The sequence below is a fragment of the Orcinus orca genome, chromosome 1, assembly GCF_937001465.1.
Source record: "Orcinus orca chromosome 1, mOrcOrc1.1, whole genome shotgun sequence".
Lineage (NCBI taxonomy): Eukaryota > Metazoa > Chordata > Mammalia > Artiodactyla > Delphinidae > Orcinus > Orcinus orca.
Window position 1 is genome coordinate 56,681,894 of NC_064559.1, and position 15,250 is coordinate 56,697,143.

The window sequence follows — 15,250 nt, forward strand, 5'->3', positions numbered from 1 at the left end:
ATTTTTTAAATTCTTAGAAGATATCAGAAGGAATCAGGACAAGATAATGCTAATAAAGATTTTCAAATATGATGGAAAATTAACATTAGTCAGAAACTTCAGTTTCCAACTTTTCTAATCCATTTTTGACACCTGCATATACAACAGCCTAAGAATTTTTTTCCAGGAAAACTATTTATATTAAATGACACTAGGAATATTGGGCTAAGAGAATAAGATGTTTCAGTCAATAATTCTGCTTTTTTAAAAGATCAGAGTTTTTGGTTTTGTTTTGTTTTTTTGTAGTACGTGGGCCTTTCACTGTTGTGGCCTCTCCCATTGCGCAGCACAGGCTCTGGACGCGCAGGCCCAGCGGCCACGGCTCATGGGCCTAGCCGCTCCACGGCATGTGGGATCTTCCCAGACCAGGGCACGAACCCATGTCTCCTACATCGGCAGGCGGACTGTCAACCACTGCACCACCAGGGAAGCCCAGATCAGTTATTTTTAATACATGTATATTTCACTTTCCCCACTGCAATCACTGAAATACATGGTTTATGCCTTATACTTCTTTACGTTCCTCCACAGCACCTAACAGAGATGTAATGAAAGGGCAAATCCCAATAGGAGTAGCAGCAATATAGATCTCAACAGCTTGTGCACTAAAGGGGAAAATAGAGGGGGAAAAATAGTTCATTCCTAGAAATGTCTTAACACATTATCACAAAGGAACAATTCTAAAGCTCATAAACCTTGAATAAGTTGCACCCAGCTCACTGAAAAATCATTCTGTAATCAAGTAAGTAGTTTAGTACTGTCAGCATTTTAATAACTAAAAAATAAATAAAACTTTTTAAATTTAATTAAATTAAAAACCACCCAACCAGTTTATGAGGTTTTAAGCCAGACTATAGATGTTATGCCATATCTGATCCAATCTGGTTCCACCCGTCCTCCTTCACATAAAGCTACAGGCCCTCCGCATCTGTGTCCCCCATCTGAGGTCACGAGTGCTGGTGCAAAATCTCTGCCATCATTCCCCAGGTCATCCAGTTCTCCCTCACCCCATTTTTTGGTTTGCTGCTGTCAAATAAAGTTACTAATACAGAAGGAATACTGAGGATTCTGGCTTGGTAAAAGTCCTAAGCATACCTACCATCTATGGAGCACCTTCTATAACCAGGCACCTATTTCTTAACTTTTACAGAGTCTTGAGGTATTATTACTTTCATTATACAGATATATAAACCCAGAAATAAGGTTACTTACCCAAGGTCACACAGTTCATTAGTCTGTCAGGTTCAGGGTTCCTTCCTTCCCAAGAAACAGATCAATGACCATCCCATCAAAAAAAGGCCAAGATAATGACAATAAGAGGCAGAGCCACCAATACAAGTGAACAAGGTCAGAAAGCAGCAAATCCAGAAAAAGGAACTCCACAATCTTTTCCACCTACTTTAAACCCACTGCCTCACAACAATTATAAGCTTGAGAAGGCCTGGAGAATGTTTTTCACGCTGATAATCTAATTTGGAGACTACATGATTTGCTGACATCTAGCGCAAAGACTGAATTTTTATATACTCATTATTATTCATTTTAAGAAATTTTCATTTAATAAGGTTAATGATACATAGATAGATCCAATTCAGCTCTAACATAGCTTACAAAACCATTTTAAAAGTAGTATTGAAAGTCCTACTAAATGCCAGACACAACAAGAAAGAAAGGAAGGAGGGGGAAACATTTATGAGAACTAAACAATGTGCCAGGAACTGTTATGTCTCCTCTACATTCATTAACTTATTCAAGATAAATAACCCTCTGCAGTAGGATTATCCCCACTTTACAGATATCATCCCCAATGCCACACAAAGCCAAGATTCAAACCAAGGAGAGACCAATTCCAGAGCCCTAAACGAAGTAGTTTTTGTTTTTTTGCATTTCTCGAAAAGCCTATAGTCTAAAGCAGAAACAGACAAGCTACAATGCAATGTTTATTAGTATCACAACAGGGAGGAAAATAGAATGCTCCAAAAGCACAGATGAGAGATTACTAACAGAGTCTATAGTCTCAGTGAAGGTTTTCAAGATGATGACATCTAGGCTGAGAGAGACCACAACTATGAGCCATCCAGAACAGAAAGACAATCTGGTCCACACTCTCTAAAAATACCTGATATCCAAATGGTCAAGAGCCCTAACTTTGATATTTTATATAAGCAAATAATTTCTAGCCAATGTTATATAGCAAAGACTGTGCTGAAATATGTCTAGTATCCCATAAAATACACAGGTCTATGTATCATATATATGAAGAAAATTAAGGTTATTCAACGCCCTTTGGAAATCAATCATTCAGGATAAACAATTTGATAACTGAACTAACAGTTTACCCTCTGGTTTTCATACTATTTCATATTAAAAAATCTTTTTAAGAAAAAACTTTAATGCCCCTGTAAATGTATACAGACCATACATTTAACCTTTTCTTGTAAGAGAGAACATGACCAACTTTCATTATTATTCTAATACTATTAGAAACACAATTGATACCCAAAGCTAAGTAGGTGCACAAGGCTGTTTTCCTTTACTATCTACAGTTTTTAGTTTTTCCTATTTCTTTGCTGCTATCATGTCAGCAATCTTGCTGTTATTATCAATATGTATATTTATGACAACATTTCAATTCTAAATTATTCCTTTTAATCTATTACCTTAGAAACCATAAGCATCATGTATAAAATAAAAATAAGTTCTCAGTGAGAGCTTTATTTATGAGTAACTACTTATAAAAATGATATCTACTTTGGGGTTTTTGCATGTTTCAGAGAGATGAGGAGCTGCCACTGGGTCTATGTAAGTTAAGAGTTATAACTTCAAATTTTCATACCTTTATTTAAGATGTCTCTCTTGCCTTCTTTAAACTCAACTCAGATATTCCAAGCAACCTTACCTGAAACCCCAGACCAGGTTACATAACCTTCTGAAGCTTTCTGTAAGACATATCCTAAGCTGCCCCATCCTTGCTACACGCCACTGCATTTGCATGTTTCTCCAGTATGACTGTCAGCTCCTTAACAGTCTCTTATCTCTCCTTCTCTAGCACTGAACCCATTCTCTGCCTTATAAATGCTTGCTGAATAAAACAATGTCAGAGAATGAAACCAACGGTATAAAGAGCCATAAAACCATAACACTCCATACAGTAAAAACGAACTTTCATACTCACAATGATATTAACTTTCTTCTGAAAATACACACTTAGGAAATATAAACTTGAGGGAAAATCACAAGAAAAGTATTAAGCACAAGCATGTGACAACATACTATTAAGCTGTTTTACCCACTGCACCCTCAAAAAAAATCTGTTTATCTTGGGGGGAAGAAAGCAAAATACATAACTATATTTTTCCCAGGCAACCATATACTTTTTTCCACCCTAAGTTCAAAAAAACCTTACATTTAAGTAATGGTGATTGTTAATTGTCCAAGCTAAAATAGAAGTTTTTTGGGTGTATCTAGCTATTTTGAGGTGTTAAAATAAAAGTCACCCATTACAAACAGCCATAGATCTTGATGTTGGAAGACTCTCAGAGGTCATCTAATGCCATTTGTATACTCCTCCTCATTGCAGAAAGAGTTCAGGTTGGTAGAGAGCATCCAATCCACTTTTCATTCAATACACCCTACATTTTTGCCTCCGTTTGTCTTTGCCTCACGGATCCTCTGGACCCACGCAAAACATGTCTTCTGCCTTGCAGATAGCAGCCTTTCAAAATCCATTTTATTTTGCTCTACTTATTTTATTTTACGGTTTGACTTATTTTAGTGATTAAAAGTAATATACATGCTTATCTATTTCAATGACTTCTTTGGCTTCTCAAAAATTATCCAGTAAAATGAAAACACCAGGCACGTTTATAGGTGTTCCTTTGTAAACCTTACCTTTTTGGTCCTCATAACCACCCTATGAAATAGGCAAGGCAAGTATCATCAACCCCATTTAATGAATCATCAGTACAGAGTAGTAGTTGAGAGTCACTATGAGGCAAATTTAGAAGCAAGAGACCTGCCTCTTATGAGCTGTGTGATCATAAGTTACTTTCTCTACGCCTGTTCCCTCATCTGCAAACTGGGAATGACATTATAATAGTTCCCACCTTAGATAGTTTTTGCAAAAATTAACTAGATAATGCATATTATCTTATATAATAACTGACACATTCAAAACTCAATAATGTTAGTTTATTATTATTATGCAAAGAGAAAAAAACTGTGGCAAGTCACTTACGCTCTCAGAATCTCATAGCAGCACTAGATCAGGAACTAAGGTCTTACGTTCTATCCACCTTGTCTTCCACAAAACCAAAAAATGTTTTTAGTTATATTTGCAGCTTAAAGATGATTTTTTTTCCCATTCCCTTTGGCCAACCAAAGTTTCTAAAATCTACTATTATCATTCTCCTCTTCCAAATGAAATTCTCACAAGTACAAAAATTGCTAGAGTTCTCTATCTAGAAAAGTAAATTCTCAGTGGAGCATAATAAAGTTCTACTACATCTAGCATGCGAACAAGCAAAATGAGAAGTATCATATTAATTGCTAAACGAACTGGTTTCTCCAACCTACTATTGTTAGATTATCTTTTAAAACTTTTATCTGATATTTTCAAATGGTAGAGATTGCTATTTTATTGTTTGTGAAACCAAGTGCAACAGGAGAAACCTGTTTCATCTATCGAAACTATTGACAAGGGCTTCCCTGGTGGCGCAGTGGTTGAGAGTCCACCTGCCGATGCAGGGGACACGGGTTCGTGCCCCAGTCTGGGAAGATCCCACATGCCGTGGAGTGGCTAGGCCCGTGAGCCATGGCCGCTGAGCCTGTGCGTCCAGAGCCTGTGCTCTGCAATGGGAGAGGCCACAGCAGTGAGAGGTCCGCGTACCACAAAAAAAACAAAAAAAAAAAACTATTGACAAAATTGACAAGAAATATAAAACACATGTCAGAATTTTTAAAAATTAGAACACCCCATTGTTCATAGCAGCACTATTTACAATAGCCAAGACATGGAAGCAAACTAAATGTCCATTGACAGATGAATGGATAAAGAAAATGTGGTATATATACACAATGGAATATTACTCAGCCATAAAAAAGAATGAAATAATGCCATTTGCACCAACATGGATGGACCTGAAGATTATCATACTAAGTGAAGTAAACCAGACAAAGACAAATATCATATGATATCACTAATATGTGGAATCTAAAAAGTGATAAGAATGTACTTATTTACAAAACAGAAATAGACTCACAGACATGGAAAACAAACTTTTGGTTACCAAGGGGAAAAGGGAGGGGGGAAGGAGGGATAAATTGGAAGTTTGGGATTAACATATACACACTACTATATATAAAATAGATAAACAACAAGGACCTACTATATAGCACAGGGAACTATATTCAATATCTTGTAATAATGTATAATGAAAAGAATCTGGAAAAGAATATATATATACATATATATATACATATGTATAACTGAACCACTTTGCTGTATACCTGAAACTAACACTTTTTAAATCAACTATACTTCAATTTGAAAATTAAATAAAATAGGGGACTTCCCTGGTGGTCCAATGGTTAAGAACCCACCTTCCAATGCAGGGGTCGTGGGTTCAATCCCTGGTTGGGGAACTAAGATCTCACGTGCCGCAGGGCAACTAAGCCCGTGTGCCACAACTACTGAGCCCGCGCACCACAACAAAAGATCCCACATGCCGCAACTAAGACCCAACGCAGCCAAATAAAATAAATACATAATTAGAGGCCTAGACTCGTTAGTGAAAAATTAAGCTGCCTAACTCATGCATAAAAATTTTATAGGTTCACTACTATTGGCAAACAGGTGGTCCTAGGATTTAAATAGTAACATCTAATCTCATTTTTCCCATTAATGTTAACCAGGAAGCTTGGGTTAGTGTTAGAATCAATTCTAGAATATTGAAAGGAAAAAATGGATGGAGGAAAGAAGACATTAACTGAATTACAATTTAGTACCAACTTGATAGGCAGTAATACATCTTTGCATAGGAAGACTAGGACAAAGTCAAATCAAAATATTGTTCCACTAACAGCAGGGCAAAATATGAGACAAAGATTTTAAATGAAAGAATACAGTCCATGAGAGAAGATCTTTGTGGAAATAAAATAATAAATGAATACGGTCTGATGGCTATTAGCTGCTGAGACAACAAAATCACTATAAAACAACCTAAGAAACCATACTGTCTGCCAGTATATGTATAGTCTCCCATCAATGGTTGACTTTTCACGAAACTAAACTATAATTTATTCAAAGTGTCATACCAAGATAAATTTACTAAAGAGAAACTATTCAAGGAAATACTTACTATCCCCTGTAACAACCATTTGCATTTATACAATGCTCCTAGCAAGGGGACTCAAAAATGACAAAGTACATCTTGAAGCACAGAATAAATACTCTACATTGTTTATCAAAAACTAGTGTTACATGTCTCTTAAACCTTCAAAACTGAAAACCACAAGTTTGTATTTTTACTAAAAATAGTGTTTGTTATTTGCATCCCCTCTGGTGAAGTTTGATTTTTAAAGTCCTGTAATTTTGCCTACTGCTGATAATGAGGGAAGAATATGGGTGTACATAATACACAGGGTAAGGGAGAGGTTGAGAAATCCTTCACTGGTACATGAATGAATTCTACACTTCCCTTTTAAAATGTGCTAGTTTTCTGGAAATGTGACATTCAAAAAATCCCTTTGGGTTTGCATTATTTTCATATTTGTGACTTGAAAGATAGTCTTCAAAGAGCCAGACCACTTATTTTTAGTCATTTACCAGGTAGACTGTGTTTTCGCCATAAATTCCAACAGCTAGTGGGTGGGGTGTGTGTTATACATACATATAAACACACACATCCATGTGCATGTGTATATCTTTAGAAAAATGTTTGCATAGTTTAAATTAAGGACATCAACATCACACTTTGTATCACAAAAAAATGATGTTAGAAAATTTGGAAGAATTTTAATAAACTCAACTTGTAAAACCTAACATGTCTTTAAAAAAAAAAAAACCCCACCTCTGCGCTGACATGATTAGCTACACCATTCAAATGGTGCGAGGTATCTGAAGCATGCTGCATCTAAACTCTTATCATGCTATTTGGGGTGTGCTATTTTGTGGAGAGGTTCATATGAAACTGCTAAAACCTAAAGTAACAGGACAATATACTTTACATATCAGAAATTGAAATAAATGAGGAAAACAGTATGGCAAAGACATAATTCACATTTATTTTGGAACCAAAGCTCATCCCAAAAATTCCTTGTCAACCATCCAGAAGTAGCCCAGCTTTTTACCAACCAAGCAGCTTTTTACTATAGCAACTTCATTACCAAGATTACCGAAATTTTCCACACACTTCTAACAGTCTGTATGTGTTGTTACCTGGGCAACATTCAAAAAGGGCTTTTAGCTTTATAGAACTGGTAGGTCAAAGAGAAGTAAAGCTTCTTCAAATTGACTGTGCATCATTTTAATTAGAAGCAGTGAGTATGAAATCATCAACAGACAGAAAACCTTGAGAACTACCACCAGAGCTTCAATTTGATTAACAGACACAACTTACTGTCATTTGTCTTCATTTCTAGCCACCTAATTCCCCTGTGGAACAAAGCAAGCTCCATCCAAGACTTCAAAACATCTCCAGTCATACAGGCTGTCAAAGACATAAATGCTGAAATCAAAGGAACTTCTTTGAGTAAAGAATCTATCCTTCACAACTGGCTATAGTACGAAATACTCTACTTTGCTGCCCTAAATTCTGAAAAGCAGTCAGCTCAGCTGTGGATCTGTATAAACTGCCTTTCTGCCTAAACCAAACCTGCCTCCAAAAATTAAGATCCAGTCATTTAGAAAGCACATTTTTAAAGACGCTTTGAAAAGACTTTCAAAACTGCTTCCTGTACTGCTACAGCCAATTTGATGCTGTCTATTTGGCCAAACAAAAAATATGGCATCTCCTTACAAAGAAAATATTTTCCCTTTCTTTCCAACAGTTTTAGGATTGATAAACTCAAGGTTGTTTCTCTCACACTAATAATTTTTCCCTCAGCTTTTACTCTAAGGATACTTAAGTGTTCTCTGGGTCATAGTCTAATCAGGAGCACAGCATACAAAGCTTACTTAACATTAAGAAGTACTAGATGACTCCAGAGACAAAAATGAAAGACGAGTTGAAAAGCAGAAAGGAAAACTGGCCTTCAAGGCTCTTCACCATCTGGTACTGACTCTTTCTTGCCTAGCTCTTTCCCTCCATTCCTTTGACTGCCCTGGCCTCTGGCCCAGAAAGGCCTTTCTCTATATACTATTTGTCCTATTTCCACATGTCCAAATCCTACCCATTCTTCAAAGCATGGTTTAAATGTCACCTCTTCCCATATCCTTACAACTAAAAGTAATCTCTCCCTCCTCTCTCTAACTTGTACTGCCTTACCTTTATCTCTTTAGTACACATTACTTTCTGCCTTACATTATCTTTGTTTCCATATTTAATCCCCCACGCAAGCATAATGCCTCATGGTCAAGGTTCATGCCTTATTCATCTCTATTCAAACTGCTTAACACAATGTCTTACATATATTAAACACTCAAATTGAGCTACATGAATGGGTTGGGTTAGGAAAAGAGATAAGTCCACTAGAAACAACTCCAGATTAGGAGTCCCCAGACCTGGCTTTGCTAATGACTAGCTATGTGACCTTGAACTTCAATCTTTTAGTGTGTTCATCCACAAAGTGACGAGGGTGAACTAAACCAGTTTTTAACTATAAACTGTTATCCATTATCTGGCTGTAAAATCAATTTGGGTGCCAAAACCCAGCATTTTTTAATAAAATGAAATAGAATAGAAAATACCAAAGTGTGTTGTAGGCAGTGCTGTGGTATGCTGTAAATGTTTAACTGGCTATCCAAAGGAGAGAGAAAAGCTCTGAACTGTAACATTTGCAGGTGTCCCTGGTGTAAATACTCCCACCAGGGCCAATTTCAAGCTACACATGGAGTTCCGTGGGAAGAGAGGCAGGATTGCGCTTACAAGCCAACTGATGAGACAGCTCCAGCAAGGTCCTGAAAAGATAAGTATTGTTTCACCAAACTTTTCTTTCAACTGTGTGTGTGTGTGTGTGTGTGTGTGTGTGTGTGTGTGTGTTGAATCAGGGTATAAGATGTATTTCTTACTGTGAGCCACAGTCAAAACAGTTCATAAATGTTCAGCTAAGCAATCTCCTAGTCTCTCTTCCATGTATGCTACACAATGCAATACATCTCACTCTTAGTTACATATGTAATCTCTTCACCACCAAAATTGATATGTCTCTTCAAAAATGAGAGTAACAGAGGTGCCTATTGATACCGCCAGAAGGCAAATTACAGGGAGTGGAAATTTGTCTTAGGAAGTATTAGCAAAAGGCCAAGGTTCTCAGCCTTTGTTCAGTTACAACCAAGGACTACAACACCCTACTAGTAGCAATGGCCCATTTAGCAAAGGGTTAGGAGAAAGAGGAGGAGAGGAAAAGGAAATATAGTATGAAAAAAGGGCCATGTAATTGTGATATGTGCCCATTCCCCCACTCCACTAATAACCTGGGTACAGAGAAAACCAGTGCTGTAAAAAAAAGGAAATTTCCATACCTGGTGTTTCCCTGTCAAATTCTCCAGCACAAGCCTGCACTGAGAATCCCCTACTACTAAAATTAAGTTTTTGCCATGGACTAGAGACATGTAGTACTTGTTGAACTTAGAAGAGGCAAGGGGGAAAATAGTACAGCAAACAGTTGTTAGACTTGATATTGTGGGAAAACCAGGCTTTTATTGAAAAAAAATACTTTATTTTCTTCTTATTTAAGCTTACTAAACTGGGTGAGAAGGGAAGTTTCTTGAATATATTTTTGGCTGTACTATGTCTATCACAACAACACAGTCTGTAGCCAGATTTTTCATGAGTGTTTATAAAGAATTGTGTTTTCTATTTTTAAGGTTATTTAGAAAACAAGAAGACTCAGAATTTCAAGTGGGCTAATAATCTTAGCCCAAATCTAACTCCAAATCAACTGAATATATGCCTATAAGTTTCCCAGGAAAATCCCAAAAATTACACCAAAAAACACCAAAAGATGACAAAAAGAAGTCAGCAAGAGCACAAACTTGCAATACTCAAGTATGGCATCCTATCTGTTGAATGAGTGCAATATGGAAAGTAAATGAAGTATGAAAAAGAGAATGCTGAGATACAAGCTCTGCTTAATTCCATTAACTATTCCTTATTAGGGTCCACTGATAGTCAGGTACTTATACCTAATTTCAAATATTGACCATAAAGTGAAAATTATTAACCACTCTGAAAAACCAAGAGTCAGGTCAAGCAATGTCTTTCTCCATGCTCACAATATTAAACGTCTCCTTAAAAACTGAGTATGTTTTGGGACTTCCCTGGTGGTCCTATAAAGACTACATCCACTTCTCTCCAGATGACTTGTTAATACATAATACCAGGGCACATTTTGACTTGATTTAATAGAGACATCAGTCTAACTCAGTCTCAACTAACTCCCCTACCAAGCCAGCATTTAATACAATTTGAAGATAATGCATACATTAAATTCATCTGGTCTTTCTCCTTTGTAATTTCATTGTCAGTTTCACATGGAACTTTGTTGAGATAACAAATCACAGGCCAGTTTTCCAGTAGGAGCAACTTGTGGACCAATATTTTCCATGCACAAAATCCACTTCCAATTTGACCACAAGCAAACTTCATGTTTGTATCTTCTGACATCATACTACTGAATATTCTACAAAAGTGCAGCAGAAGCCACATATAAACACTATTATGAGAAAAGTCAGAAGGTTTTCACGATATCGTGTTGTCAGAATCGTTAAGAAGCAACTACTTACCTCCCACCATGTACAAGATAATTTAAATGTATTTTTAAAAATCCCTAAACCTTCCCGTACCAAAAATGCAGACCCTGAAATCAGTTTCCAGTCAGCGCTGAAATCTGTCAGGCAAGCAAAAGTTCTCCTTACCGTTAGCATAATGAGGTTGACAATTCTTATCACTTACATGAAACTCTCAGTTCTGCAAGTGACCAGGTGAATTTTGGTACATTTTCTAAGATGATCCTGAGAAGTATAAGAATACACAAGCACCTGGACACACTGCCCTGGGATCAGAAACAAACCCTGTCGGTCCAGTCCCCTAGCACCCGGACACCTCCCGCTGGCCAGTGGCCCCTTTCCACATGCTGACGCACTGCCCAGTCCTGCACCGTTGGCGACCAGGGCAAACTACTAGCCCAGTCTCAGAAACTTTGACTCAGTTATCAGTACACTGAGCACCCACAACCTGGACGGGGGCTGTTTGGCATGGCCAGGCGGTCAACTTTGAAGCGGGGCATTTCTTGCAAGTAGAGATCTGCCCAGGACGCAGCCTAACCCATCCAGCAAAACCACAAGCATCAACAGCAGGAGAGGAGCAAAGACCCGGGCGGAGACAGGGGGAGCGCGAGGGCAAGACGCGGTCACGAACAGATGCCTGAATGTGGGTAAGAAAATAACCTAACCACACGCCCCCCGGACGTGGGGCTGCTGGGACTGAGAACCCGGCAGCAGGCACGGCGCAGCAGCGGGCGGCAGCGGCGGAGGCGGCGGCGATGTCAGGACGGCACAGCTGGAAACGAGCTCCGAAGTCACCAACCCCGCCCCCAGGTGAGGGGCGCCGACCCCGACAGCCGGCCCGCCCGGGCCGCGAAGAGCCGCCGCCCGGGAGAACCGCGATGTCCGGGAAGCCACCGACAGTCCCGAACCCTCCCCGAGTCTTCCTCCCGAGGTCCTCTCGCATCCCGTCCCGGGCCTGGCCCCCACCGCTACCCTCCCCGGCTCGCCCCGGCGCCAACACCCCCAGCCCGGCTCCGGGTCTCTTGTCTGCCCGCCGGCCCCTAGGAGGCCGCCCTCACCTCACCTCCTCACGTCTCCGCGGGCAGGGCCGGAACAACTCTGCCAGGCACCCGGGTCCCACCCGCCGCCCCGCGCTCTGCGACCGGGCCCGTCCCGTTCACTCCGCCGCCGCCAGAGCCCTGGGAGGGCGGAGGGAGCAGGGCGGAGTGAGCTGAGAGCTGAGGGGAGGAGGACCGCCCGGCAGGAAGAGGCGAGGGAGGGGGCGGGCCGGGGAGGAGGAGGAGGAGGCGGTGGCGAGTCGGGAGCGCGCGCGTCTGGGCCCCTCGGCGCGGCGTGCGCGCTCCTGAGGGTGGAGGCGCCTTCTCTGCCCTGGGCGGCGGGCGCGCACGCGCGTACACGTCCCCGCGTGGCCGTGGTAGGGTTAGGGCCCGCGAGTGAAGACCCGGCCGACCTGGCTTGTTACGAGTAGGAACCGGCGAAGGGGCTGGATGCGCTCGGGGCGCTTCAGAACCTCCCGGAGGGTAACCGCGCCGTGAGCCAGCCCGCGCGGGTTAGCTGAGGCCGTCCCCGAGCCCCGAGCCAGTCGGGCTGAAGCCCTGCCCGGCGGTTACCGAGCTCTTAGATAATTCTGAGTTTGGGGCGATTGTGTTCTTGCTCATAAACCTGGCTTACATATATTTTCATTCTTAATAATGCCCAGTAATCCTCAGGGAAGTCACCTTTTAAAGAATACTAACTTTTCTCGCCAGTTACTCTTTTCTGTGCCTCTTTCAAGGTGTCTTGTGTACTTAAGAAGTGCTCCCTTGCCGGTTCGTTCTGTGAGACTCAGGGGAGATTGAAGAGGAAAATAACCTGCGTGGAATGAACAGGAAGCACTATTATGTATTTATGAAGAAAACGTACCCTCATTTGCACCTTTTTATCCTTTGGGGTCATAAATTTGGGGGCACAAACTACTAGAGATAAAATAAGCTAACTCTTCATCATCTACTAATATTGTACTGATCCGTCAACTGTGGATATCCTCCTTCCCAGATAGTGTAGGCAAAAATGACCAGGAAATTTTCTGAATTTCCTTAGCACGTTATTTCTATAGGTTTGTGGTGCCGAATATATTCACCCTTACCTGGGTAAATCTGTGCAATACTTTATCCCACTAGAGAATCTTTGAGGCCCTGCTTCATTCATGTTTATCTTCCACCATGCCTAGCATAGTGTCTGACTCATAGAAAGTACTCTATAACTGTTATTGTATCAATAAGTGAATATATTGCAGCAAGAGTTAAGTGTATGTCCAATGATTTCTGATCTAGAGTGACTTCTTTAGTTTAAAATTCTCCCTCTGTCCTACCTCAATTCCCCTGCACTCATTTCCCCACCTAGATCCAAAAGCTACCTGAGAAATATGACATTTGTCCAAAGAGCCCTCTCAAGTTCTACACACACACACACACACACACACACACACACACACACACACTGTGCCCTCCACCACGCCTTTTTCCTAATTTAAATGTTTATAGATGTTGGGACATATTAAGTGTTGCAACTGTTCTGTGTTTCCCCTGCCTGCTGGGCTTCTTTAAGCTCTGTAACCCAAGAGACTACCTAGCTCTGGGCCTGACCCAATAAATGCTGGTCTTTTAATATTTAATAAAGTTAAATATAACTCAAAACATCTGTATCTATTAATAAATAAGCCAACAACTATGTACTTAGCCTCTACTAAATGAAATACTAGTAAAGTTACACTGGACACCATAAGAAAGTCAATAGATGAAAAAGACAGTTTCTGCCTTCTGATATCTGCTAACCAGAAAAAAGCTTTCTGAGAAAAATGGCAACACTGTGATAATTATCTGCATTCAATAAGAAACAGCCCCTGAAAAAGGAAATAAAATTTTTAAATCACAAGTCCAAAATAAGTTTAGTGTTCCCAAATTCATTACCACATGCCTTCGGCAGCAATAACAGTGTCCACCATTGGCTGTTGCCAGTTAATTCTCCTATTAAAGTGGAGCATAACAGCCAAGTCACTATTATAGGATCATTGATGTGCCAGCTTGCTACAAGGCAAAGAACTCTGTCCCATGGCCACATGTTACACCTCTAATCACCAGGGGTCATTCTGTAAAACGGAGCTGTTCCTCACAATAGAACTTGGATAAGAGATGTCACAAGAGAACCTAGATAAGAGACAAGTCACAAGAGAACCTAGATAACAGACAGTGAAGGTGATTTGGTACAAACTCATCCTCACTACCAGAAAAACAGTTCTAAGTACATTGCAAAGAACTAATAACAAAGCATTCTTCCTATAATGTGTGATGCTCACTTCTCTCCCCACTATGGCTTTCTTAGTATTAAGCATACACTAGCAGCCCTGGTCCATGAAAGGACTGAAGCTCTTACTTTGAGGGGAGGTGTTATAAAATGTTCTAACATGATTCATAACATGACAGAAACTGGTGTCCTAGGTCCAGATCTAACCCACAAATGCATTTTGTTTGGCCTGCATGGTGCTTAAAAAATTAGCCAAAGTTAAAAGCCAGAAGATTTCACATGCTTTTTGGGGTTCTTTTTAAAAAGTGGAAGATTTGGAAACAGTGGGCTTACATTTTCACATGAGGACAGTAAGCTACAGGACATGCTTTGTTTCTTTTACAAAGTCTTTACATTCCTTATTGTACCTTACACTGCTCTGTTTCCTTCATGTGGGTCTGCAATTCCCAATTTAAAATATAATACTGTATCAAAAACTGGAAACAAGTTCAACTTTGAACAAAAATGTTAGAGTTTGAACTATGGTATTTAATGGAGTAGAATATTATTATATTGCGTTTATAATGAGCACTATTGGTTGACTCCCACCCAAGTGTGCATTTCCACCCCTCTGCAATTGTAAGTTAGCTAATGATTTGAATGGGAACAGGCCCAGCTCCAGCTCCAAGTGTAGACCTAACTGAGGTACGTAGTCAGCCTAATCAGGTCCTCACCTGACTCTGTCAGTGATAGACACTAACACAAGTCTAAATTGGTCCAGTCATAAGGAAGGCCAGATCTTGTGTTTGTTGGGAGAAGAAAAGTCCTCTCTCTCTCTCTCTCCCTCTCTCTCTCTCTCTGTCTCTCTCTCTGTCTCTCTGTCTCTCTCTGTCTCTCTCTTTGTCTCTCTTTGTCTCTCTCTCTCTCTCTCTCTCTCTCTCTCTCTGTCTCTCTCTGCCTGGTGTGATGGATGCATGTGAGTCCCATAGTTATTGTAGGCAC

At 40.2% G+C, this 15,250-nt stretch overlaps 1 protein-coding gene across 3 annotated transcripts in view; it reads right to left on the reverse strand.

Moving 5' to 3' along the window:
• Window positions 1–12,186, reverse strand: part of RABGAP1L (RAB GTPase activating protein 1 like) — a 684,401-nt gene extending 672,215 nt beyond the window's left edge. Inside the window, exon 1 of one of the 3 annotated variants that reach the window (XM_033428113.2) lies at window positions 12,051–12,186. The gene's annotated coding sequence lies outside the window, so the exon portion shown is untranslated. Of the gene's footprint in view, window positions 1–12,045 lie in introns of all 3 variants that reach the window. The other 2 variants (XM_033428114.2, XM_033428115.2) reach the window with 2 other exon arrangements.
• Window positions 12,187–15,250: the final 3,064 nt, after the last annotated feature.